Source organism: Oryzias latipes, chromosome 3, assembly GCF_053564925.1.
Source record: "Oryzias latipes strain Hd-rR chromosome 3, Olatipes_Hd-rR_3.1".
Classification (NCBI taxonomy): domain Eukaryota; kingdom Metazoa; phylum Chordata; class Actinopteri; order Beloniformes; family Adrianichthyidae; genus Oryzias; species Oryzias latipes.
The window spans coordinates 2,787,501-2,812,500 of NC_136239.1; the positions used below are offsets into that span (position 1 = coordinate 2,787,501).

At 45.0% G+C, this 25,000-nt stretch overlaps 1 protein-coding gene across 4 annotated transcripts in view; it reads right to left on the reverse strand.

Moving 5' to 3' along the window:
* The window catches only part of LOC101158088 (SH3 and multiple ankyrin repeat domains protein 2), a 314,876-nt gene extending 293,822 nt beyond the window's left edge, over nt 1–21,054 (reverse strand). For 3 of the 4 annotated variants that reach the window (XM_023950566.2, XM_023950561.2, XM_078944892.1), the window contains exon 1: nt 20,807–21,054. The gene's annotated coding sequence lies outside the window, so the exon portion shown is untranslated. The remainder of the gene's footprint in view (nt 1–20,806) is intronic. The other variant, XM_078944893.1, reaches the window with a different exon arrangement.
* Nucleotides 21,055–25,000: the final 3,946 nt, after the last annotated feature.

Below are 25,000 nucleotides of genomic sequence, written 5' to 3' on the forward strand. Positions count from 1 at the left end.
GGGTGGCAGTTTAGCTCAGACGTTAGAGCAGGTCATCCAACGACCAAAGGGTTGGCGGATCAAACCCCGCTCTCCCCAGCCAGCTGTCACCCATGTGTAAGTGGTTAACTGCATTCTCTAGTGCTGCAAAATATGACATGTAAGAGACAGTACAGACCAGAAGTTTGGACACACCTTCTCATTCTAAGAGTTTTCTTTATTTTCATGACTATGAAAATTGGAGAGTCACACATGTCACAGTCACACATGAATGTGGAATTATATACATAACAAAAAAGTGTGAAACAGCTGAAAATATGTCATATTGTAGTTCTTCATAGTAGCCACCTTTTGCTATAATACTACTTTCTCCCGTCTCGGCGGGACTCTTAGATGTCTGTCTTAGAACTGACTTAGAACTGGTACGGATCAGGGGAATCTGACTGTTTAAAACAAAGCATTGAGAGGTCCCACGGCGGGTGCTGACCATGGTGCTGATGCCATGTGATTTCTGCTCAGCACTCTGAATATCAAAGGGAGGAAAAATCAATGAAGTACAGATTTACGTCGGCTTTTGTGTGGTTTCTTTGTACTTGTTCCATGGTTCTGATATGGTTCCTTTGTAAAACATTTGTGAAAATGTCACTAAGCTACAGACCCGCCTTCTGCACGGCACCAGACACTGCCCCGCATGAGACTTGCACATGAACTGCAAGCAACCAAAGTCTTTAAACAGCTCCAAACTGAATTCATGCACAGACTCCTAAGTTGAGACACGACAAACACTGCACATAGCAAAGAATCATAAACGCGAGAAACACTTTTGAATCTCGTATGTCACGCATGTATCACGAAAGACCATGCGCAGATTGTACGTAGCTGCTATGTGACATTAAGGTGAGATTTAAAGGGGAGATTTAAAGGAACCAATGAACCTATGAAATGTGCTTTTGAACTGTGGGAGGAAAACAAAGACACCCACACATGAACCAGGAGAACAGGAAGGACTCAGCTGGGATTTGAATCAGGGCCATCACACGCTGTGAGGCAAGAACGCTAACCACAGCACCACCACACATTGTGTCTAATCTAATCTAATTGAATCCAAAATAATCTAATCTAGTTTTATGTGTGGATGTCTAATTTGCTTTGACCTAAAGCACTGTAAAGTTTTTGATCAAACAGGAGAATTGTGTGAATCAACTTCCTCAAAGGATCTCAATACAACTTCATACAATAACTTTACCCAATCTAAATGTGAAAATCAGCCTAACATGATACAGCCACCACCATGCCTCGTTACAAGACCGACGTCTGTCATCAAACATTGGATTGCCATCTTCCATCTTTCTTTCCTGAGAGCAGCTTCTGGACAGCTGCATGGGCATGAAACCCTGACAGATGAAGAGCTGCTTCGTTGGCTCTGGGCCTTTTTTAAGGGAGGGGGGTATGCAGGGTTCTTGGTCCTCTCCCTGATCACTGCTGCCCCCACCACCATTCCTGGCTGGTTTCTCAGTTAGCCCAGATGGCCAGCTTCTCCCTGCTCAAAAAGACTGTGGCTGAAACGCTTCACCCTGGTTTTCTTACAGCCTCTGCAGCTACAGGGCAGCTCCATTATGTCATTTTAGAAAAGCTGCGAGATCTTTCTAAAAAACAACTGAAAGGAGGTCGATAAAAGCAGAGACGGTAAGATAACACAGTCCTGGGGTCAAAGGCACAGAGGAAGTCAAATGTTTCCACGGTCACACAAGGATCCTGTTCTATGTGAACTGTCTGTTCACAGATCTACTTTGAAGACTCACCGTTTCATTCTAGTGTTCTCCTCTGACAATTGTAACGTCAGTGGGACGGGAATGTTGGTTTTCTCCATCCAATCCAAACAAATGCAGAAATTGTTACAGTGGGTTATTAGTCTCAAAAAAAGAGACTAATAATGGACACAGTTGAACGCTCATAAAATCTCCTGAGTTTAGGTTAAAAAAAAAACACCCCCACCCCCCACAAGTCAGAAATTACAGTAATAAACACTGAACTGTGTTTTAAATCTGAACTGTAATTTAGGTTTATGTTTAGTGTAGAATGAGAATTCCTTCAGTGGAGGCGACAACCCAAAGGTGTTCAGCAGTCTGTCATTCCTCCTATAATGCAGCTGCTCTGAACAAAATGCAGAATGACGGCGTCTGAATGACGGGGTCTGAATGACGGGGTCTGCATGGTGGCGCCGACATGGCAGAGTCTACATGACATGATGAGATGTCTGTTTGGCTTTAGAAAGAAAGCTTTGGACGCTCTAGCACACCGTCTCATGCACTGCAGCATCTCTGCATCAGCAGCAGTGACCTTTTCCTCTCTACATTATGACTGGTCAGCGCCGTTGCCTCACAGCAAGAAGGCCCCGGTTCAATTCCCGGCTGGGGGACCTTGACCAGAACATCAAAGGGACATAAAAAGATCAAAGATTAAAAAGTGCGTTTTTGAGTATTTCTTAATTAAAATCGTGATGGATCAGGAGCCGATAAAAACGGGCCATTTGAAAAGCTCTGAGTTGGGATGCAGCAACTGATATGGGCGGGGCCACAGTCTCTCTGCTCTGCTCCATTCTGATCATCCACTTACAGGCAAGTACATCCATGAACGTATTTGTTTTCCTCATCTGAGCTGGAATCTGGATCTAAGCCATACAATTCAATAGCTCCAATATTGCTCGCTATGGTGCAGTGTTAGGGCAGTCCACCTCTGATTGGAAGATTGCAGGTTCGATTCCTGCCTTACCTGCCCATGTGACAAAGTGTCCTTGGACAACACACTGGACCCCATCTTGCCTCTGGTGGCAGGTTGCCGCCAGTGTTGGGCAGCGGAGCCGCCATCTGCGTGTAAACATGTGAATGGGTCTGTGACTGTAAAGCACTTTGGGCCTTTCAGGAAGGTAGAAAAGCGCTTTACAAGTATTTGACATTTACCTTTTTTTTTTTTTCTGCAGTGGCTCTCTATCAAATGGTGTGACATCATCATTAGTCACAGGCTATTGCAGGCCAAACAGTTTTGGTACGTACACCAGCATCCGGGCCGCTGGCTGGATGCCGCTACGGTGTGGGGAAGCAGCCAGCTCAGGCATCCTGAATCTAATGATGTTTTTCATCAAGAAAAGAATAAATAGATCCCCTAGTTTTTATTTTTCCCCTCTTGTACGAATGTGGGTCACAGAGACATGGATGTAGCGGCGGAAAGCGGCTCTCCTAAACTTTGAAAGTGCAGGTTGTCATTTACCTCATGTAATGTCTAGAGCTACATGCATAAGCTTGTTTGATTCTAAGCTGGAGTCAGACTAATGTTTGCAGGCAGACTCCCCAGCTCGAATCCCCTTCACAATTTAAGGTGGTGTTAGAAGGCTGGATAAGGAGAGTCACATGCACACCGCTGTGCTCAGAAGACAGTATGGGAATAAATGCTAATTAGGTTGCAGAAAAAGCACAAACACCCTCCTAGCATTGTCTCCAGCTAAGCTAAGCGTAGCAAAGAAGGGGCGCTTTATACCAACCCCCCAAAGGTCTGATGGCCTCCATCCAGGAGTTATTTCTGTCTTATACACCACTGAAGGAGTCTGGATCTGATTTAAGGTGGAACAGAGTTGGAGGTAAAAATAAAATAAAAACACTTTTTAGAGTAAAACAATAGTAGTTGATTTCTTAAACACAAGGTAAAAGTCATTTAAAAACTTATACTGTAGATTTAGAAGTGCATTAAAATCCCGTCTTTTTGCTTCAGAATGTGAGGAATGCTTTCATTTTCCTGTTCACTGTGCTCAGCACGTCAACATGGGACCTTAAAATTCTTCTCAAAGGTATTCTATGGGGTTCAGGTCAGGACTCCGTCCAGTTCATCACACCAGACTCTGTCCTCCATGTCTCCATGGACCTTGCTTTGGTCACTGGTGTACAGTCATGCTGGAAGAGGAGGGGGCCGCTCCAAACGGATCCCTCAAGGTTGGGAGCTTGGAATTGTCCAAAATGTTTTGGTATCCTGTAGCATTCAGAGTTCCTTTCACTGGAATTTAGAGCCCAAGTCATGAAAAACAAGCCCACACCATGATTCCTCCTCCACCAAACCGTTGTCCTGGCAACATAAAAAAACCAAGACTTGTCCATCAGATTGCCAGATGGAAAAGCGTGATTCACCACTCCAGAGAAGGCGTCTCCACTGCTCTAGAGTCCAGTGGCGTTGTGCTTTCCACCGCTGCATCGGCGCTTTGCATTCACTTGGTGATGTGTGGATGGATGCAGCTGCTCGGCCATGAAAACCATTCCATGAAGCTCTCCGCGTGCTGGACTTGGTCTAACCTGAAGGTCACATGACGTTTGGAGCTCTGTAGCAACTGACTGCAGAAAGTCATTGACCTCTTTGAGCTTCAGCATCCATGACTCCTCTCCATCAGGTCACGTGGTCGACCACTTGGTGGCTGAGCTGCTGTTGTTCCCAAACTCTTCCATGTTGTCCTGATAGAGCTGACAGCTGACTGTGGAAGAGTTAATAGAGAGGAGATTCCTCCACTGGATCTGCTGTACAGGTGGCTTCCTAGGACAGTTCCACGCTGGAATTCACTGAACTCCAGAGAACGGAACATTATTTCACAAATGTTTTTAGAAACAGTCTGAAAGCCTGAGAGATGATTTTATACCCCTGTGGTCAGAACAAGTAATTACAACACCTGATTCTGATCATTTGGATGGGTGAGCCAATACTTTTGGTAACATAGTGCATGGACATTTAGCCTTTATAGATCAAGTACAGTATTCTCCCAATATTCACAGGTGTTAGGGACTGGAGACACCCGTGAATACAGATAACCACCCCTAGCCGCTGCCGAAGAATGTCCATCAACGATCCTTACTCATCAAAAACTCTTATGATACATTTCTGATGCTTTGTAAAACATTCTATTAACATAATAACGCACATTAGGAGTGTCACTCTGGGCCTTAAAACCAGGAGCCTGTGCTTCGTCCTTCATCAGTTAAGAGCGAGAGGTTCATCCAGAAGACGCCGTTTTTCTTTCATCATTCATTCATCCGGATGATAACTTTTATCTTCCTCAGTGTATCGGGATATTTTTTGGTCTCTTCTGAGTCCGCTGATGACATTTCTCCATACAGCCATTCAGGAACCGGTGGAACCAGCTGTTGCTCACTGGTTAAAGAAGCCAACGGGTCATCTTCGTTCCCCCTCCTCAGAAATCCCTGCAGCACATCCACCAGATGCAAAAGTCTCATACAGGTGTCTTGAGTTGTCTGGGCTTTTGTGATGATTTTTCAGTCACATGACTGAAAAAAAAAATACATGAAACTGCAAATATTGAACAAGCAGGACAACACTGCAGCCTACGCAAAAAAAATAAACGTACACATAGCCCCGTAAAAAAAGAAACAACTGGTGGAGAGGATTTTTAAAACCAGATATTTTTACTTAATTAACAATTCTAATTTTTGCATAGAGACCTGCTTTTTTGATTGGTGAGAGTTAGGTTGCGTAAACTCTAGCAATATGGCCGCCTCACTTTTATTTTTGCTGTAAGAGATTATTTGAGCTGTGTGTACAGAGTTCCCTCACTGTATCAGCTTCTTTGTTGGGGGTTTTTTTCCGGTGCAATTTTGCGTGTTTTCTTTTTTGGTTTTTACACAGCGAACTGTGTTCTGCACCCTGATTGGCTGGAGACTACGTCAATCAGTCTCCTCCTTGCCGTTCCTCCTGCATAAAAAGTGTTCAGCTTGTCAGAGTTACATTCATTTATTGAACATGACCAGATTTGGTTTTCATTCTATGATCCTGGTCTTAATTTTCCACGAAGGTTTGAGAGCTTGAACAAGAGAGAAAAGTGTGAAAAAGTTCATGTCTGTCTGCGAAAAGTCTAAAAAGTTTTTAGTTTGTGTTCCAGCCTTAAAACTTGTAATCCTAATTTGTGGATTTCACCTATTGCAGGTTATTTTTAGAACAAAACTTCCTTAATAAACAAGGTCAAGCTGTAGATAGAACGTTTTCATACAGGCATATTTGTGACAGATTTTATATTTGTGGAAGAATAAGCCATCAAATTTCCCATCAAAACAGCATTAAGATTTTCTCTGAACATTTTTCTACAGTATTTTGTCTTTCCATACTGCGATTTTGAACTTCAGCATATTTTTCTCAACTGTAATAAAGGTTCCATTATAGGGAAACTGCTGTCCAGCTGTCTGAATGCCTCCCTGTTTTACTGACATCACTTGAACAGAACTGCAGGATCTTTGCTCTGAGCCAGGATGCAGAAAGTTTTCAGAACTGACCCGTTTTGAATGTGCATCGCTAACTGAGGCGTAGAAAAGTCTTTGCATTGGTTTTCCCTTTTGCCTGATTCTTTATGGCAGTGGAACAATCACGCTCAGTGGTGGGAGCTCATACTTGTCCACAGGTACATTCTTCTGCGAAGGGAACTTTCCTGAATTCACTTTCTAAATTCTGCTGCTTTAAATTCTGCTGGGTGAAGTCCCAGCTTCTGACACAAAGAGGTGAGGCAAAGGTCTTCACTCCTGCCAACCTGCCGTGGGTCTGCCCCCCCAGTTAAGACACATCAGAGAGAAAAATGCAAGAAAGAAAATGCTGATTTTTCTTTTTCATGGTCTGTAATATGTTTAGAAGATAAGTGTGGGAATGAGAACAATGAGCAGCACTGTAGGCGCTGCCCACTCTAGCCCCCTTTCACTCACTGGTTGAGCAGCTGTCACATGCCCCCCATTCTCCCCCATCTCCCTCTTCCACCCTGGCCAGAGCTCCATGTGACAAATTCATGAAAAAAACAAAAACATAGTTTTTTTTCTCTCAAAACGGTGACTAATCTGTTGCTTTATCTCCACAGCAGCCATTTTGTTTTGTTTGGGTTACCTGGGGGTGACGAACAGGTCTGGGGTTAGATAAGAGTCAATGAAAAAAGGATCCATTGTGCACAAATTAATATTTTCTGAGAACTTAAATAAAAAATATGAACACAGCAATTAGTTTTACGTTTACATGCCTGTTTTGAATACGATGTTTCTTTGTTTTGAATAAGACCTGCTGGTCTTGAATGGTAAATTTTCCAGGTTAACAAACTTTAAACAATACGTCACGGGGTCACATGGAGTCCTGAAACATTGAGGCAACAGAGTGAGCATTTGAGCCTCATCTATTAAACTAAAACAGAATTTTAGAATACTATTGATCCCCTGGAAGGTAGCCCTGTTGAATAAAAAAGAAACAGATTATAACAGCCATGTCCTGACACATTCGTCATTCCCAGACGACAACGGCTGATCGATACACAGAGCACCAGACCCGGAAGTGGTGGGAAAAAAAGCAGCGGACATCCCTCTTATTAGGTGTGAAAAATTCCATGTCCATCCAAAAAAGAGATGATAAGAGAATGTTGATATAAAATGAGAAAAACACGAACCCTGCTGCCACCGCTCTCCCGTCTGCTCGCCGGCAAACGGCGACAGGGAAGTGGGGAGGTTTCTTGTTGTTATTTATTTTATTCTTCGCCAGTTTATTCCCGGGACAGACAAGGCGGGCACGCTAGCTCCAGCTCCTGGACCTGTCCAGGTGTACCTCACTTCCGACCAACAGTAGCCAGGACAGGCTCCAGCATCCCCATGACCCAGAGAACAGCATATAGTGGGTCCAGAAAATGAATGGAAAATAACTCAATTAAGGAAGCTAACTCAGGGCTAAAGTAGGCTGACTGCTAGCCGACTACAGAGGTAGTTTATTTAATTTTCAAGTTATAATGACAAGATAATTTCCCCGTTATAGGATCATTAGCATTCTCAAAAGTTCTATTTTATTTTAGTTTAATAAATAAACTTAAATACGTATGCGTAAATTAGGACAACTGATGTTTCGGGACTCGATGTTTATGCCTGTGTCCCTGTGGCGGATTTTTGACACTGAGTTAACAGGACAAGTTTCCTATCAATGAACAAACAAAAATCATATAACTATGATAAAAACTAAATAAAACTACATAAAACTAATCGTTATTCATATTTTTTCTGCAAAGCAACATTTCACCTGGACCATGAATAATTTAATTGTAAAACACACCAGATAATAGGTACATGATGCACACATCCAGACTAAAAGGGTTTTGTAATTTGTTTGTTTTACTAAAATTATTTTCTCTTGAACGACACATTTAGGACTTACAACATAATGAAAGCTGCCAAAAATAACCTAATTAGCATATTTGACAGTGCTGGTTATCACTGCTAAAGACTTGAACCAGATTAAGCTTTTGTATTTGTAAGTTCATGACTCGATCCAACTACGATGCCATTCACTATTGAATGTGTGCTTCAAAAACCGTTTCTAGTTTTTTAAACTGAACATGGTTGAACTTAAATTCATTCATAAACTAAACCTTTCAAAGGAAAAACTGTTGTTTTTTTCTCCCTAAAATAAACAGCTTTCAAGAAAAACGGATTTCAATGAAGATCTTGTGAGTGAAGTCTGACTGAAATGGATTTAGTGGTTTGAAACCCATTCTAGCCACTATTCTAGAAAATATGCTAACTTCATGTTTATAATAAGTAAAAATGTTTTGTAAGGCATCCTACGTCCACCCACCATGATCTGTCAGCGGTTCACTGCGCCTCTGCGTTCCCCACACAGCAGCCGAGGAACTTCAAACAGCTCCAGTCAGAAAGCCTCAGGATTCCCTGCCACAATCATCTGAAAGGCAAATCTGGATTTTCCTCCCAACAGATGTTGGCCTCAGCAGGAGGAGGCCACATGGAGGCTGTGGGGGGGGGGCAGTAGAGTCAAAAACAAATGTAGGGAGAGTGAGGAGACGAGTGATAGAGGGATGGGTTGGATGCCCAACAGCTTGTCTTCCACCTCCTTCCTCCCAGCTTGTGTTTGTCTGTGGACTCTCTCACGCATTCAAGGCTTTGCGCGTCCTTCGTTTAATCGCCGCTTCTCTCCCTGTGTAAATGCCTCGGGGCTGATGGGAGGATGCCACTCAGATGTCCTCAGGTTTGACTCTGATCCCGCAGATGGCAGAATCCACAGACGCCTCGGCCCAAAACACACAAACGCACTTCCTGTTGCTGCGCCTCCGGGTGGAGATAAACCAGAAGCAGGAAAAGAGCAGTTCTCCACTAAAAAGAACACAATCATGCCGGTTTCCACTCCGCCTTCTGCCTTCTAATCTTGGAATTCCGGATTTTGAGTTGAAAATACCAACTGTATGGCAAAAGACAAGTCCAATTCAGCTTACTTGGTGACAACGGAGACCCAACAACTCGACAACAGCTGTGACTAAGCCGTTCAGAGACCTGCTGTTTCCTTTCAGCTTTCAGCTTCTTTGTTTGTAAAAAGTCTTTACAAAGGCCACAGTTTACAGAGGACACTGTGACTGCACCTGAACCCCACCTGTGCACCACAGAGATACAGATGTCTGCTCCATTCTAAAGGTTATGTTCTACTTTTCCAAAGACATAGAGCAAAAATGTGATCATTTTCAGTCAGGCCATGGAAGCCACTGCTATCAGATAACAGACTTTCTACTATGAATGAACAAAAGATGCTCAGTTTTCTGTTTGGTTTAATATTTCAATTGCATCTTAGAAAGACAAAGACATGAAGGGAAAGGTTTAACTTCTTTGACCCATTTCCTGCAGCTGCAGAACTATTCTGATCCTTTCAGACGCCAGTGACTTGCAGGAGCCTCACCTGCCGTAAGGCTCACCTGCACAATATAGCTTAAAAATATATAAAACAGATCAAATGAATATCCTTTTTTTATTTAAACATAAAAATCACATATTCTTTTTAGACATGTCTATTCTAAGATTACTTTTGTCTTTGGTAAAAAAAAATTTTTTTTAAAGTAGTGAATTTATAAATGTCTTGTTTAAATACACGAGAAAGTGGCAGGTGAGGACTGCACCACACACTGAATGAGCTGCAGCATGTGGTTTACTGTTTCAGTCTCTCTGTCATAATCAATAAAGACACTTTATTTTTCATTAATCACTTCATTTGTCTTTTACAGTCCTGGCACATCGCCTGTCCATTCTCGTAGAGCAGGGGGTCAGGGACCTATGGCTCCCGAGCCATATTGGGCTCTTTTGATCGGCCACATCTGGCTCGCAGACAAATCTTTATTGTAAATGTTTTTTTTCATTAGACCGGTCCTTCCCGGGCGCAATGCGATGCCACGCAGTAGTAGTGGTGCTTGGAGAAAAAAAATCTGCGCCGCAATCAGTTTACTATTATCTATTATTTCACAGAGTTTGTACCAGCGGGGAACCTGCGAATTGCCATCCTTGCAGCTTCTCCTGTCTCTGATAAGGAGCGTACATCTGCAGGGATGTGTGAGGAGGAAAGAGAGGGGTAGTGGGCACAGGCAGCGAGGGGAAATGCGCAGATTGTCAAAGCTTACAACACGCTGCCCGTCCACACACTGCAGCATGCGAGTGTGTGTTTGGCTGTACGTCTGCATGTGAGCAGTCTTTCTCACATCTAAAGAACATTCAGACCAACCTACGATCACGTTTAAAGGATGAAAGTCTCAACGCCTGCATGAAGCTTAAACTCACCACGTATCAACCAGACTAGACCATCAGCAAAACCACCACGCAGCACCAGAAGTCACATTAATGCTAAGAAATACTCATCATTTAATAGCAACAGCATAACAATGTTATTAAAAAGAATCCAAACTTATTGTACTTTAAAAGTGTTGAAATTGCATTAAATGCACACATTTACTTCTATTTTCAATTTTAAACATATTGTAGCGCAGCAGTCCCCAACCCCCAGTCCTTTGGTACCGGGCCGCACAGAAAGAATAAATAACTTACATTACTTCCGTTTTATCTATTACAGAATCTGAAAGATGTTTTATTTTGAAAAATTGCCTGATTCTCTGTTCCATCAGTTTATGTTACTATTGACGCAGGCCAATTCACTCGTCTCGGTCACGTGACAGGATACCGCTAAAATAAAACCCAGGAACAAGCAAAATGAATGAAAAACAAACGTCTTTGGAAAGTTTCTTTGCCAAGTGGAAAAGGCCCAGCCAGGAGACAGAAGAGGAGCCTTCCACTCCCAAAAAAAGAAAGCTACATTTAATAGACAGTATCAGGAATCCTACTTAAAAGACGGATTTATACCAACGGGAGATTCCCTCCAACCATTGGTGATTTTTTCCTCTGTGTTTGCAAACGGATGATTAATGGTGAATAATAGCAACACACTTTATCTGTTGCTATTTAAATGGTGAATGAGCTTCTATGTAGAGTTCATTTGTTTGTAGCTGTGAACCTCACCGTAATTCACTGCAAGACAGACACATCATTGCTTGTTCTTGGAGACTTGAAAATGCTCTTCCAGGTTTCTTTCACTATGGTAACATCGGTTCAAGGAAAAGTGACATCCCAAATGGATACACACCTAAAAAAATGTTAATCAAGCTTGTTCACCAAGCTCTTCAAGACACTTGACCTTGAAAAAGCAAGTGGGCTGATCAGCATCTCAGCTCATCTTTTTTTTTTTTTTTAACTTGTCCTGTCCAACAGCTAGGCAGGCAGATGAGAGCTGAGGGCCTCTTGTGTTGGACATATTTTACTTTAACAAGAGGGGTTATTAATCTTCAGACAAACCAGAGGTATGTCTGAATAAACCCCTTTTGTAATTGAGGCCAAACTTTAATTCATTTCAACCATGTTTGAAAATCTTTGGTGTTGGACCGGACGGAAAAGGAAAGAAGGGAAGAAGAGGGAGGGATGTCAGAGGGGGGGGGGGGGGGTTGATAGTGAAAGGGGGGGGTAAGACCATGAAGCAGCATAGAGCAGACAGGTTTACTGGTTGTTTATCGTTACGGTACAGTTCAAATGTAGTACAAAAAGGGCGAGGCCTGTTCACACACACTCAAATATTATCAACACACCTGCTAGCTGCAAAAATGTCCACCTGTCGACATGTACACAAAACAGATAGTGTTCACACACGCATACCTATGCCTTTAAACCAACTAGTGTGAAATTTTTCATTCATTCAATCATGCAAACTATAAGTGCAAAGGTGAGCTAACACCTGTGCTCAGGTGAGTGTTTATGTTCTTCTAAAATGGATGGTGGAATGTGAAAAGAAGGAGGAGGAGCGCCCAGCCACCCCCACACCCAGACCCCCGCCGCAGCAGCAGCGGCAGCCGGAATTCCCCCAACGCCACACGGGAACAGGCAGGGAACAACCGCCCCCGGGCGACCAAGACCGCCACCCAGGCCAGGGCCAGCAGGACCCCCGCGAGGCCCCCAGAGCCAGAGAGCAGGGAGGCGCGGAGGGAAAGAGAGCGCCGCCCCAGCCCAGCCAGGAAAGCAGCCCCCCCACCGCGCCGGAAGAGCCCAACGCAGGGCCCCACCGGAGAAGGACGCCCACAGCCCCAGACGAGCACCCCACCACCACCCAGGAGTTCCGGGCATCCCCCCGCCCCAACCCCAGGTACGAGCCAGGACCCCCCAAGGGAGACCCGCTCCGCACTCCAGGCAGCCACCCACCCGGCCCACGGTTGGTCCAGGGAGGAGCAAGGCAGGAGCCCGCCGCCCCCGCCCAGGAGGGGGGAACCCCGGGGAAAAAAGGGTGGCCCACAAGGGGTGTTATAAATATGGCCCGACCAGGCTCGGCCATGTTGGAAGTTTGGCGGGGCCCAGCGCTCAGGGGCAAGGACCAGGAGCCACCCCCCAGGGACACGAACACCCCCGGCTCAGGTGTAATATGAACCCCCCCACCGTGCGGAGAGAGCACCGCCGGGCCCAGGGAGCCGGCACCCAAGGGACACGGCCGCCATCGCCAAGGGGCCCGCACCCTCCACCAGGGAAGGGGTAGGGGACAGATGGACCCAGGTCCCACCTTCCTTGCAAAATGTGTGTGCGTGTATGTGTGTTTGAGAGGGTGTGTGTGTGCATGTGTGTGTGTATATGTTGGAATGTATATATTGAAGGGGGAGGGGTGTGTGTACTAAGGGGGCTGCAGTTAAAATTGGCGAGTAGGGCACTAGGGGGACATCTCCTGATTACTCACAGTGGTGTCCCCTCACCCTCCCCATCAAGGGGCCCTAAATGTCTAAGGTGCGGTTAAAATTGGCGGGTAGGGTGCCAGGAGGACATCTGCTGCTTGCTTGCAGTGATGTCCAAGCACCCCCCCTACCAAGGACCCTACATGTCTAAGGTGCAAATAAAACCGAAAGAGGGGGGGCCCCCTCCATACGGCAACCATAGGAGGGGGGCCACTGCCAAGTAGCCCCCCCCAAGGCGCATCGCAGGCTAGACCCCCCACCCCCTCACCCTAATATGAGGTTATATGAGGAAGGGGGTAAGTTGGGGACAGCTGGTAGACTGTCCCCCGGTGGTCAAACAGCTGTCCCCCAGCGCCCCCCCAGCAACGGGGCCAGGGCCACCCAGCCCAGGGGCCCCACCCCCGGAGGCACCGACACCCCAGGCCCGGCACCACCCACCCCACACAGAGAGAGAGGAGCCAGAAAGCGTCGCCCCCCCCCGGAGCAAGCCCAGGCTCCCACCCCCAGACGCCGGCCCTAGAGGAGCTCTGGTCAGGCCTGGAGCTCTGGTCAGGCCTCAGCTCATCTTTAAAGACGTGCCGAGGGACCGGCCCTAGAATGGACACCCATTTTACTATAGTCAGAACACTCCAAAGACAGGTCTCTTAGAAATAATTCATAAATTCTTACCCCATTGGTAGATTTTCTTTAAATAAGCAAATAAATAAATAAACTGCGAGTGGTGTAAGAAAAAGGGTCATAAGGGTCTTCTTATGTTAAAGGGGCCCATTCCATGAAAAACCAGCTTGCTTAGCACCAGCCCCTCCCAACACCACGAAAACGGCCCCTTCCAGGAAGAGTCTGTGCTGCCAGCTCCGCCCCCAAGCGAACACACGCCCACTTTCTCCACTGAGCTAGCAATGTTTTTCCAGGCACAATATTCACATCCATCTTTCTAAAAGTTCGGATGTTGTTTGTTTTCGTGGGAGAAACGCAGACAAGCTTCCGAAGCCGACCAGAGGATGACGCCATGAAATGGCTGAAAGGCGGAGCCTCAGAGATCGGGTCGTCTTACTTCCTAGTAGGAAAATGAGCTTTTTATATTTCATATAAAAACATTCTTTAGTGCTAAAGAATATTTAATAAAGGTAATAAAGGTAATATTTGATCATAATATGTATATCGTTTACTCTGAAAGGCTTAGGAAAAGCGGGATCTAGGCCCTCTAAGGATGCTTGTGGGTACATGCAGTGTCTTTCCTCTGTCCGGGTATCTGTGTGATGAACTCCCACGGCTGTGAAGCTGATTTCATCTCCATTTGAGAGACAACAAAGGCTTTCTAACTAATTTAAACAAATCTCTCCTATGAGAGCTGGACTTGATGCTAACACATAGCATTAGCGCTCTAAAACAAGCTTGCTAAAATCAAAATAGCATGGTTTCCATTTAGAATTAGAGCTAAATAATGAAAGACAGAGGCGTCTAACAAAGAGCATACTGACACTCAAGCACCAAGGCTCTTCTCTGTGGAAGCATTAGCCTGACAACATTCACATTGAATTCCTGTGAAAGCACATCAATCTCCCTGTCCTGGGAAAACCTTTAAAATCTTCAAAAGATATATTTTTTATGATCTTTTTCTTCTTCATTCTTTAACCTAAAAAAAGCAAACAAACACAAATCTAGGTTCCTTCTTAAAGTATTGGGGACCAGGGACAATGGTGGGGTGGACGTGATTGAAACACAGATTCTAGTTCTACCACCACAAACGTTTAAGATCTGACACTTCCTAATGTTCCAGAGTAACAGGTCCTGAAAAAAATCTGTGCTAGGTTTTACATGTGAGTGTGAACACCCAAAACTTACTAACATTAAAGGGCCAATAGCATACCGTCACCTTCTTAAAATAACTGCCTACGTCATTTTATTCTGATTTTCCAGGAACCGCAAAAAACTGAGCAGTTTGTTGAATATATGATAGTTACTGACAATTTTAATCAAAATAACAGATGCCTGTTGACATACAAACAACAACATTACCAGAACATGGGAGAATTAAATGACTTTACATTTTAGGACATGCCTTTGTGATGTAGGGAATTTTAAGCCTTCTAGTTTATTAGGAAAAAACATTACTGACTAACTAACTGAACATAATGCTTCAGAGGAATGGGCATTTCTTCACTTCTCTTTCCAGCTCTTCTTTGTAGGGTTCTTGTCTTCTGTTTATTAGTGTGGGAAATTGTGAAAGAAGTTATGGGTTTCATTGACTGGAGGTTCTGGAACTTTCTTCTTGATTGTCAGAGCACGACAATCTTATCCATACCAATGGGCCATTTGACATCTGTACCCTTTGTGGCACTTCTTTCCATACAGAGGCTTCTGAGAAGGACAGTCTGAGTGGACCTTGCCATCACTGACAAACTGCAGAGCCCCCAAGTAATGCATAGTTGGATATCAAGCTTGATGGCCTGTAGCCTTTTGTGCCTGTAGCCTGAAGAAAGATCTATTAAGTTTCAGGAACCAATTGTGCTATCACATGTTAAGGGGATAGCCTGATACTTCCAATCTGAAGTATAATGACATGGTCTCTTGGGGTAAAAATATCTGCCAACCATTTTATGTTTAATGATACTATAAATGCTGCCACATTTCATTTGTAAGACCTGCAACAAGGTATATCTGAGTTATTAGTAACCCATATTTCCTTGCAAGCTCAGAGTATGCATTCGTCACACATGCATTAGGATTCTGATAACGGCAACCATCACTTCATACCATGGTCTGCTTGAGTTCTGGACACTCTTGATCACACTTTCGAAATGACAATATTAAAGATGAGCAAATACCTCAGTATACATGTCACCTTCTGATTTGTCTCAAATGTTTCATACACAGAAATAAGACGACTCCATCTCTGAGGCTCCGCCTTTCTCTCCTTGTGGGTGTCACCCATTTCATGACGACAACCAAGAGGCAGCCTCAGCAGGGATTCTGCGTTTTTCTCACAAAAACAAACAACATACGAACTTTTGCAAAGACGGATGTGCAGATTGTGCTTAGAAAAAGAAAGCATCTAGCCGATCACCGCTAGCTCCATTGAGAAAGTGGGTGTGTCTGTTAGTCTGGGGGCGGGGCTGGCAGCACAGACTCTTCCTGGAAAGTGCTGATCTCACTTTGTGATGTCACAATGCGAAGACCCGCTTGTTTTCGTGGGTTGGGAGGTGCTGGTGTTCAGAGAGCAGATTTTTAGAGGAATACATAGAAATGCATGCATGGCTCAAAATACCACTTTGTGGTCATTTAGAGTGAGGAATGAACATTACAAAACACTTAAAAGCTCAAAAGGGTTGATTTTGCATGGAATAGGCCACTTAACGTGCTTCTGGTAATTTAGGAAGCACAATGTCAGTCCAGGGCAGCTGTGGCTACAACCGTAGCTTACCATCACCAAGTATGAATGAGGAGTGAATGAATAATGGACACAATGTAAGCGCTTTGGGTGTCTTGAAAAGCGCAGATAAATCCAATCCATTAGTATTATTATTATTATTATTATAATGTGACTCAAGTTTATAAGCAGTCTCAGGTATTCAACCCCACATGAGCTTCCCCAGTCTTTCTCCCAATACACCAAAGTTTTGTTTATATATTAGTTCGTTATTTACAAAGTCACCACCTCTCTTGGCGTCCACCACCCTCCATATTGTAGCGACCTGGGGGTTAGCCCCTAAGACTCATGGGAAGTGGGGAATTTTGATGTGAAAACCATGAGTGAGAGGGCTGGGAACACAAGTGACCTCCATGCTGTTAGCCTGTTTGTGGTGTGTTCAATTAAATAGGCGTTGATGCTGAAAAGGAGACTTTGCTTCTCTGCCTATTTCCTCTTCTCTTAGTCTGTCCAGGGTTGTGCGGCGTATGGGGCACGGACAGCTCTCCAATGAAGCCACTTTATTGGCAGTTTGGCTATTGTGACGTACCAACTGGGTCGTTACAATATGAAAGGAATAGATCCAAGCGACTCGCAAGATGTGGAAGCTTACCAGCTCTGTCCACCGTTGATGAGGTTTTCAGTCATTCCATGCATGTGTGTTCACCCGATTGCAGAAATAAATCCACGAATATTACACCTACGCGGTTGGACTTCTCTCCGACGTCACGGTAATCCTCGGCATGTACTGATCCTGCGGCTGTCAGCTCCTGTGTTTCTCTCATTCACCCCCCTTTTCCTCGTATTAATTTTTTTTTCACCTGGGCCACAGAAACTCCCCAGGTAACCATATTTGTAGTCCAGAGTCTCCTGATAATGTAGTTTCTGTACCCTGCTATCCATTTAACATAAACTCCATAGAAATAATCATATAGACAGGACCATATTAACCAGGGTTAACCAAGGAATGTCAATACTGATTTTTCTCTTTTCTTTTCAGTAAATAGACAATCCCAAACGTATATTTACATATGTGGCAATGCTACAACACGGATAAGATCATCGCTGAGCGGCGGAGCGAGTTGACTTTCCATTCCAGCACGCAAACGCGTTTTCAGATGACTTGTTAAATGAAACGGTTTGAGTTTAAATGATTTAATTGAAACAGCATAATTGCAAAATTGTGTTTTTTCTGCATTTCTAGATTTTTTTACAACGTTGTGCGTATGTGTGTATTGGAAACACAGCTAATACCTTCAGAGGCAGAAAAACATTCAGTCTCAGGCTTTTGCAAAAGCTGTGTGAAGACGTGCGCTATGAAAACATTCAGGTTCTTGGGTCTCTGCAAATGCAAAAGCTTTTAAGGTCACCTTGCAGGTAAAATAATGTAATCATACAAAAAATGGGAGAAACGAAATTTGAGACCAAACTTTTAGTTTTAAGGAAAAAAAATTGTTTAAATGTCAAATAAATTCAGGAAATATTAATAAATCAAAGAAGATAAAACCAAACAAGAACAGAAACATGAAACTAAAATGCGTTTTCATGTACGCTCGTGATTGACCCCTCCTGTTCCGGGTCACTGCTTTTCTGAAACATTTTTTTTCAAAATAAAAGTCAAAACCGGAATCCTTTTTCATTTTCACAACAAAGCTGCGTTCGTTGACTCAAAAATAAAATAAAAACCAATCCGGCAAATGGCTTTTTCTTTTTCTGTCACTTAATGAAAAGGATCTTAAAAATAGTTTTCATTTGCATAACCTCTGACCCCGCCCAGCCGTCGCGCTTCCACATGACTGATCCCAGCCTGAAGCGCTGGTGCTGCTGATGTCCGCCTCACTGAGAGAGCAGAAATGATTTTATAGACTGAAGTAAGATTCACAGGCAAAAGGCAGCAGGTGCTCACTGTAAAACCCTCAAGTATTAATTACAAATCCCTGGGCAAATGACATGATCCGCCCACGTGTGTTTACACCTGACATTTAGGTAAATGCCAGTCCACCGTCGCTCAGACGGCATGTTGTAGATGTTGTATGAGGTTCCACAAAATTCTGGCATCGCCTCAGCAACTGGGTCTCACCCAAATTAAACAACTTCTTAGGGGAAAGTCTGCGCGGCGGAGATATGAGGCTTTTTCTGTCACCCAAACTACCACAAATCGCCAGCTCAGATGGAAAATCATGTGCGCCCGTTTACTTCAGAACTCTCTGAACGAGGCTTGTGGACCTGCTGGGCGGGAGGCGAGCAGAAAAACATGTTCTGCAGATTACGTCCTTTCTGTGCCAACTGTAAAATGCTGGAACTCAGCGTGAGAAATGAAAGGAGCTGTGGAAATGCAGCATTCATTAATGAAGCTTCTAGTGAGCAGGCAATGAAGCAAAAACACACTGACACACATGACGCTTCTGCAGTCAGGATCCTCCTTCTCAAACAGATGAAGGGGCTGCTAATGAAAGCATTTCCACTCTTCTTACTTTGTTTAGCCGGCCGTCAATCAAAACCTGCTGCAAACCAACTGGAAAAGCTCCAACTGCGCTCCAAATCGGCGGCAGAGTGTTAACTGTGAACACCAGAACAGGCAAAGTCCTCTGAGGCGTGCTCTAGACCAGATCTGCTAGCCGGCCCGGTACCGCCCACTTGATCATGTCTGAGCACGGAAGGGGGCGCAGCAGTCAAACCCCCGTTTGAGCTCACATGCACCCATATAAGGGGTTGAGTCATACATGCGCTGTGGGTTTTGGGGCTGTCCGGAGGGTCATATAGGACCGGCCGCATCTACAAGGGAGCACAGGTGTGTCTTGCAGCTCCCCTGGAACTCGTAAGGCCACCTCAAGGGAAGTCACCAAAATGGAACGTACCATCATCATGCGTGTATTCATGAGGGTAACGTAAGTCACACACACTTGTGGCGCACAGGTGATACTGTCGTCCTTACGTCACACTAACCCTTGTGCTCTTGTGGGGTCCAGATGACCCCACTCCCAACGTTAACGCTGGGAGTGGGGTGGGGAGTGGGATCAACGTCAACGTGCCTCCAAGAAAAATAAAAGATTAGAAGAAAAATTCCCAGGATGTGATGTCAGTCTATCATCTCCAGTTTGCTCAAAGGTTAATGTGCTGCAAAGCAAAAAGGAAAAAATGCTAATTGATCACAAAGAGCTTAAGATGATTATTTGAACTGGCTTTCAACTTTAGAACTTGTTCTAAATGGAATTTTAGAAGAACAGGTTTTTTTGGGTTTATCATGTTGTAGTTTTTTCCCTTTTCATTGTTTGTGTGCATGTTGATAATGAGAGCGTCCAAAACGTCCTTTAAATCTGCAGGCACCCTAAAAATGTACTTTTTAAACGTTCAAATGTTGGTCATCATCCAAACCAGGAAAAAGTCTTACTGAGCCAGACCAAACCAAACTCTGGAGACAAAAAAGAAGCACAACACTCACCTGCCATTTGGGAGGAACAAGCATGCCGTCATTCCACTGTCTACCAGGCTGTGTTTAATGCCAATCACAACTATTTAAGGTGGAATGGTCTCTGTTGTTTCTTCAGTCCAGGGAGTCTGTGACAATCTGGACTGTTCCATCGCTCTGCACGGAGGAGCATCCTGAAGATGCACTTCTTTGAAACCATTACAACTACAAATTATGAGCTCTGAATGACGAGGATGAAGCAAAACCAAAACGCAAGACGAATGACAAAAAGAAAACTCATTTTTTACCTCCAAACAGGTCTCAGCCTGTCGGAACGGCTCAGCAGAAAATTAAACACTACTCTTCAGATCTCCAGGTTTGTTGAAAGGAGAAATGTTCACATGATGTTCCTGGCAGTGATGGATGATGATGATGATGATGAAGCTCAGGTATGGTCGTCTGAAGAAAACATCCTCTTTTTAACATTTGACTGTGCTGAGGCTGCAGAAGTGATGCTGTGGTCCATGGGGGGGGGGGGGGGGGGTCACTCAGCTGTGCTCCTGCTGCCAACAATGCAAACCCAGAGGAGTTTGTGTGCAGTGCAGGGATTCTTTACACAGGTTAGACTGCGCAGTTCAGGTGGAACAAAGCTCTGCTCCAGTAGAACTGGATCAATGAGTACTGGCTCCATCTGGTTCAGCCTAAACGCCCGCTGCATGATGGGATTGGAACCAGCTGTTCTGCCCTGTGCGTCACGCACCCAGCTCCCCCTCTGAGATGGTCCAAAAGTTCCTCACCGGGTTCTTAGGGATCATGAACATGAACCCTCTCAGCAGAGACGGATCAGAGCTTCTCGGAGGCTGCGGCGCCTCTCAGAACAAACTGCAAAGTCACTTTCCGAAGCGCAGAAACAGCAGAAACCCACCTTTACCTGCAGGTTCCGGCTCCGTCTGAAGGGGGCTCCTTCCTTCGCCTCTCTGCCCTGTTCTGCTGTCCCCTAGCGCCGCTCCATGCCTCCGACTGAGGACCGAGGAGCGCCACTATTGGGGAAACGTCCCGCCAAAGACCGACAGAGGAGCTCTGGAGCGGACAAACGCGAGCAGCGTGGCGCGGCGCGGCGCGGCGCGGCGTGGCGCGGAAAGTCAGCCACTCAGCGCTGCTGCGCGCGGCGCTTCTGCTGCCTGCCGGCGGACCCGAGGAGGAGGAGGAGGAGGAGCCGCGGGGACCCGGGCGTGCGCCTGCTGACGGCACGGCCGCGCACGGCCGCGCACGGACCCGCCCGTTATTCCCAAAGTGTGTGAGACGCAGAACCACCGGATCAGCGCGTGTCACACATCACACTGTCTGTTTTCTAGCGCGTTTCCTTCACACATTCCAGTGATTTGACTCTGTCCCCGAACCCGGGATAACCGCCTCCCCGCACTAAACTGATCCAAACATGGAAACCCAGTTTCTGTGTCCATCCTTAGAGACGCACGCGGATGAAAATCCGGTTTTTATCATGTTCTTCTTGTGCCATTTTTCTGACAGTTAAGCTCGAACCTGCTCTTCTATGTATTTTGTTAATCGGGAACAGACGAAACAATGTTGTTTTAAAAAGGTCATTTTTGTGACATAGAAAATACAGGGGGGGGGGTACAACTTCCTGCTCCGCTCCATTCTGATCATCCACCTGCAGACAAATAGATCCATGAACGTCTTTGTTTTCCTGCTCTGAGCTGGAATCTTAACTGCATTTCAAACAAAAACAAGAAAACTACGGTAATTTATGAAGATATGTCAAAACTATTGTTGCCTTGCCCTTACATCTTTTTATGTGGTTGTATTTTTATTTATGCACGCGCATTTCAAATGTTTGCTCACCCTAACGTGGTTTGTATATGAATAAAGGAGGGGGGAAAAGGTGTGAGGGTCTGTAGGCTAGCAGAAGGGCGGTAAACAGGTGGGGGACAGGAAGGGGGGCGGGGTTGCTCTGTGCCAACTCGGAGGCAAATTTCTAAACAAACTCCTGCAGCTCTGCAGAAACTATGTCCTAGAGAACAACACAGGTTTTTTTAGATTCTGGCTTTATAAAAAGGGGGCGTGGTCACAATTCAAAGAACGCTATAACACTTTGAAAAAAGAAGAAGACATGGAGGGGGGGTGATCAAAGCTGCCCTCACCAACACCCACACTCAGGACACGTAGAGTAAAACTGCTCTTTAGGGTAATGTTTTGTTTCAGTTCTTCATTGCAACATTAGGGAACATATAATTAGGGTGTTATATTTTTAACAGCCCCACCTACTGGCCTCACAAATGTCCCAACATATTTGAATTTGTTTAAGTTGTTGTCATAATTGCTACATACATTCAACCCGTCGTTGCTGATCACCTGAGCATTTGGGACTCATTTCTCAGGTTGAGTGGAGCCAAAAGTCACACCAACAGAAATCTCCTGAAGGTGTTAGAACACATGTGGCCCACAGGGGGCGTGAGCTCAAAACCCAGCCTTGACCTGGGTCAAACATCTTAAGCTGTTGGGTCAAAGGTCAAGAGAAGGTGCAGGCTTGACCACATCCTGTGGGTTGTCACAGCGTGAGGACTGGAGACTGGAACCATGGAAGCTGCAGACACCCTCCTTCCGTCCGACAGCCAAAGCTCTGAGAGGAAACGACCAGCAAGCGTCTGTGTCACCACTCCAAAACGCACAGATGATGGAGATATTTTAGTTTCCGCCTACAGGATGATGCTGAAAGATTCCCGTGGCAGAGCTTCACAAACACGGGTCGCCTTCAGAGAAAGCAGCTGCGATGGTGTAAACCAGGATTCCAACAGAAGTCACCTGGAAAGCCTTTTAGATCCACCTGAACCGGAAGTTCCTGTCCCTGGTGTGAGGCTGAGGCCAAAGCGTTTGTGTTTAAAAAGCACGAATCAGTGACAGGCCTGGAAACGCTGTGAGACACGAAGCTCTGGCAGAAAACAGGCAGTTCATACGTGTTTCTGTCCTAACGGCATCATGTTTGACTGTCCAAGCAGGACAAATCAGGCAGCGGTTTTCAGGTTGGAGCGGCGGGTGAAACGAAAGATCCCGACAGGTTACAGAAGAGCCGAGGTCAGCAGAAAAACACCAACCCCTGCAGAGAAACAGACAGAAACTGAGGTTCTTGAGAGGAGGGACAAGCCAAAACGACATAAAATAACACAAATACATTCTAGCATATGATGAAAGACAGTTAACGATTGAGTTATTCTGTCTCAATCATCAGAAATGCACACTGTCTGTGTCACAAATACACACACTGATAAACAATTGTAATTTTATGCAAACGTGCAACGTACATATATGTTTCACACATGCACACTGAATGTTTTACGAATGCACAAGTCCTTCTTTGTTTCACAAAAACACGATAAATGTTTCAGGAATGCACAATAGATGCTTCACAAACATCATTTTTAGGTGCACTTGTAATTTGAATTCACAGATCGTGAGAATTGCAGAATCTGTATTTACAACCCCCCTCCCCTCCTCCCCATTTGTGAGAGAAATCCCTGCGATGAGTTTTGAGACTCTTCAAACACAGCAGGTCAACAAATGTCACCATTGGCTAATAAATCTGTCAATCAAACTCATCAATCAACCAAATTCCACGAAGGCTTTTCCATCCATGAAATGACCACAAAGCAGAGCGAAGACCCTCCCCTTTGACCATCTCTGCTCCCATGAACGCTGATGTTCCAGCCTTCTGCAGAAGGAGCTCCTGTCCAGCCTCTATTGTCCACTTCCAGACGTGTTTGGGTCGTGTTTAGTGAAGGTTGGATTCACTAAAAAACAATCTTGGAAGAGCTGCCGTACTTTTGAAGTCGTGGTTTAAATTTTCTATCCAGTTATCCAATCTCAACCATTAACTGTATATGAGAACTGGACCGAGTTAGAGTCACGTCACCCATGGAAAATGGTTTACTCTGGCTCCAACCAAATGAAGTCAAGTCAATGGTTATGTTTTTAGTGATACAGACACCGCCATGTTGGAGCCAGACGTTGTCAATAAACAATTGGACTGAGTCAACATTTCTATACAGTGGTATGAGAAGGTTTGGGCCCCCCTGATACTTTTCAAGATTCTTCTTCACACATCATTGGTTGTTCAGATCATCAATTTCAGTTAAATATATCATAAAGCAGATTAACACAGTGATATTTGAGAAATGAAATGACTTAAACAAAAATAGGCAGGTATGACTTTAATTCTCGTAATTGTACTTTTTTTTCCCGGAGGCCCTTAAACTCCGTCGTATTTTGGTGAAACAATCACGAACGTTTTTGACTCCTTTATCTTTATTTCTGGCTCCTTTTGTCTGTCTTGGTTTGAAATGAATCCACCTCTTCTCCGTCTCTGCTTCGTTCCCGACATCCCTAACTACAGAGGCACTGCGATCCAGGATGTTCTGGACAAATAGCGACTCTTTCAGCTCCGTTCAGGTCGTCCAACGTTTTTCTGGCTGTGAAACCTCAAAGACCAAAGCAGCTTCCTGTTCAGAAATCAGGGTTTCCTGCAGACAATGTCTTAACCCTGCTGTGACGAGAGCCGCACTCAGTCACAGTTTGGGAAGACTCAGAGACGGGAGCGCCCCCTTGCAAGTGAACCTCATCACCATGACAACGGGGGCCTTGAGCAGCATGATGCTGGTCATGGCAACAGTGGCTAGCAGCCAGCTGACAGCCCGGTTTGACCCCCGAGAGCCAGCCTGAGGGATTCGATCCCCCTGTCTGCGTAGGACTTTTATTGGTGCTGTAAATAAAAAGTTCACAGCTCAATATGAGACACACAGGCACACAAGCAGCAGGGATCGATTCCCACTTCAGCAGAGGGCTTTTCAAGGATTAGAGGTACGGTTGAGCATCACATGAACCTACGGGCTCCATGGAGACACATGAGAGGCAGACTGACTCATGTGAACAGGCTTCCTTTTTCTAACAGTTACATTCAGAGTTCGTGTTGACTCTGGCTGTTGTGGTGCTGTGCAGCAGCGTGCTGCCTCCAGCTCTGCAGATGTCACAGGCCTCACTTTTGCGACGTCATGTTTGAATTCTGCTTCCCTACTTACAGCTCTGATCCTGCAGGTCATTGGCAGCA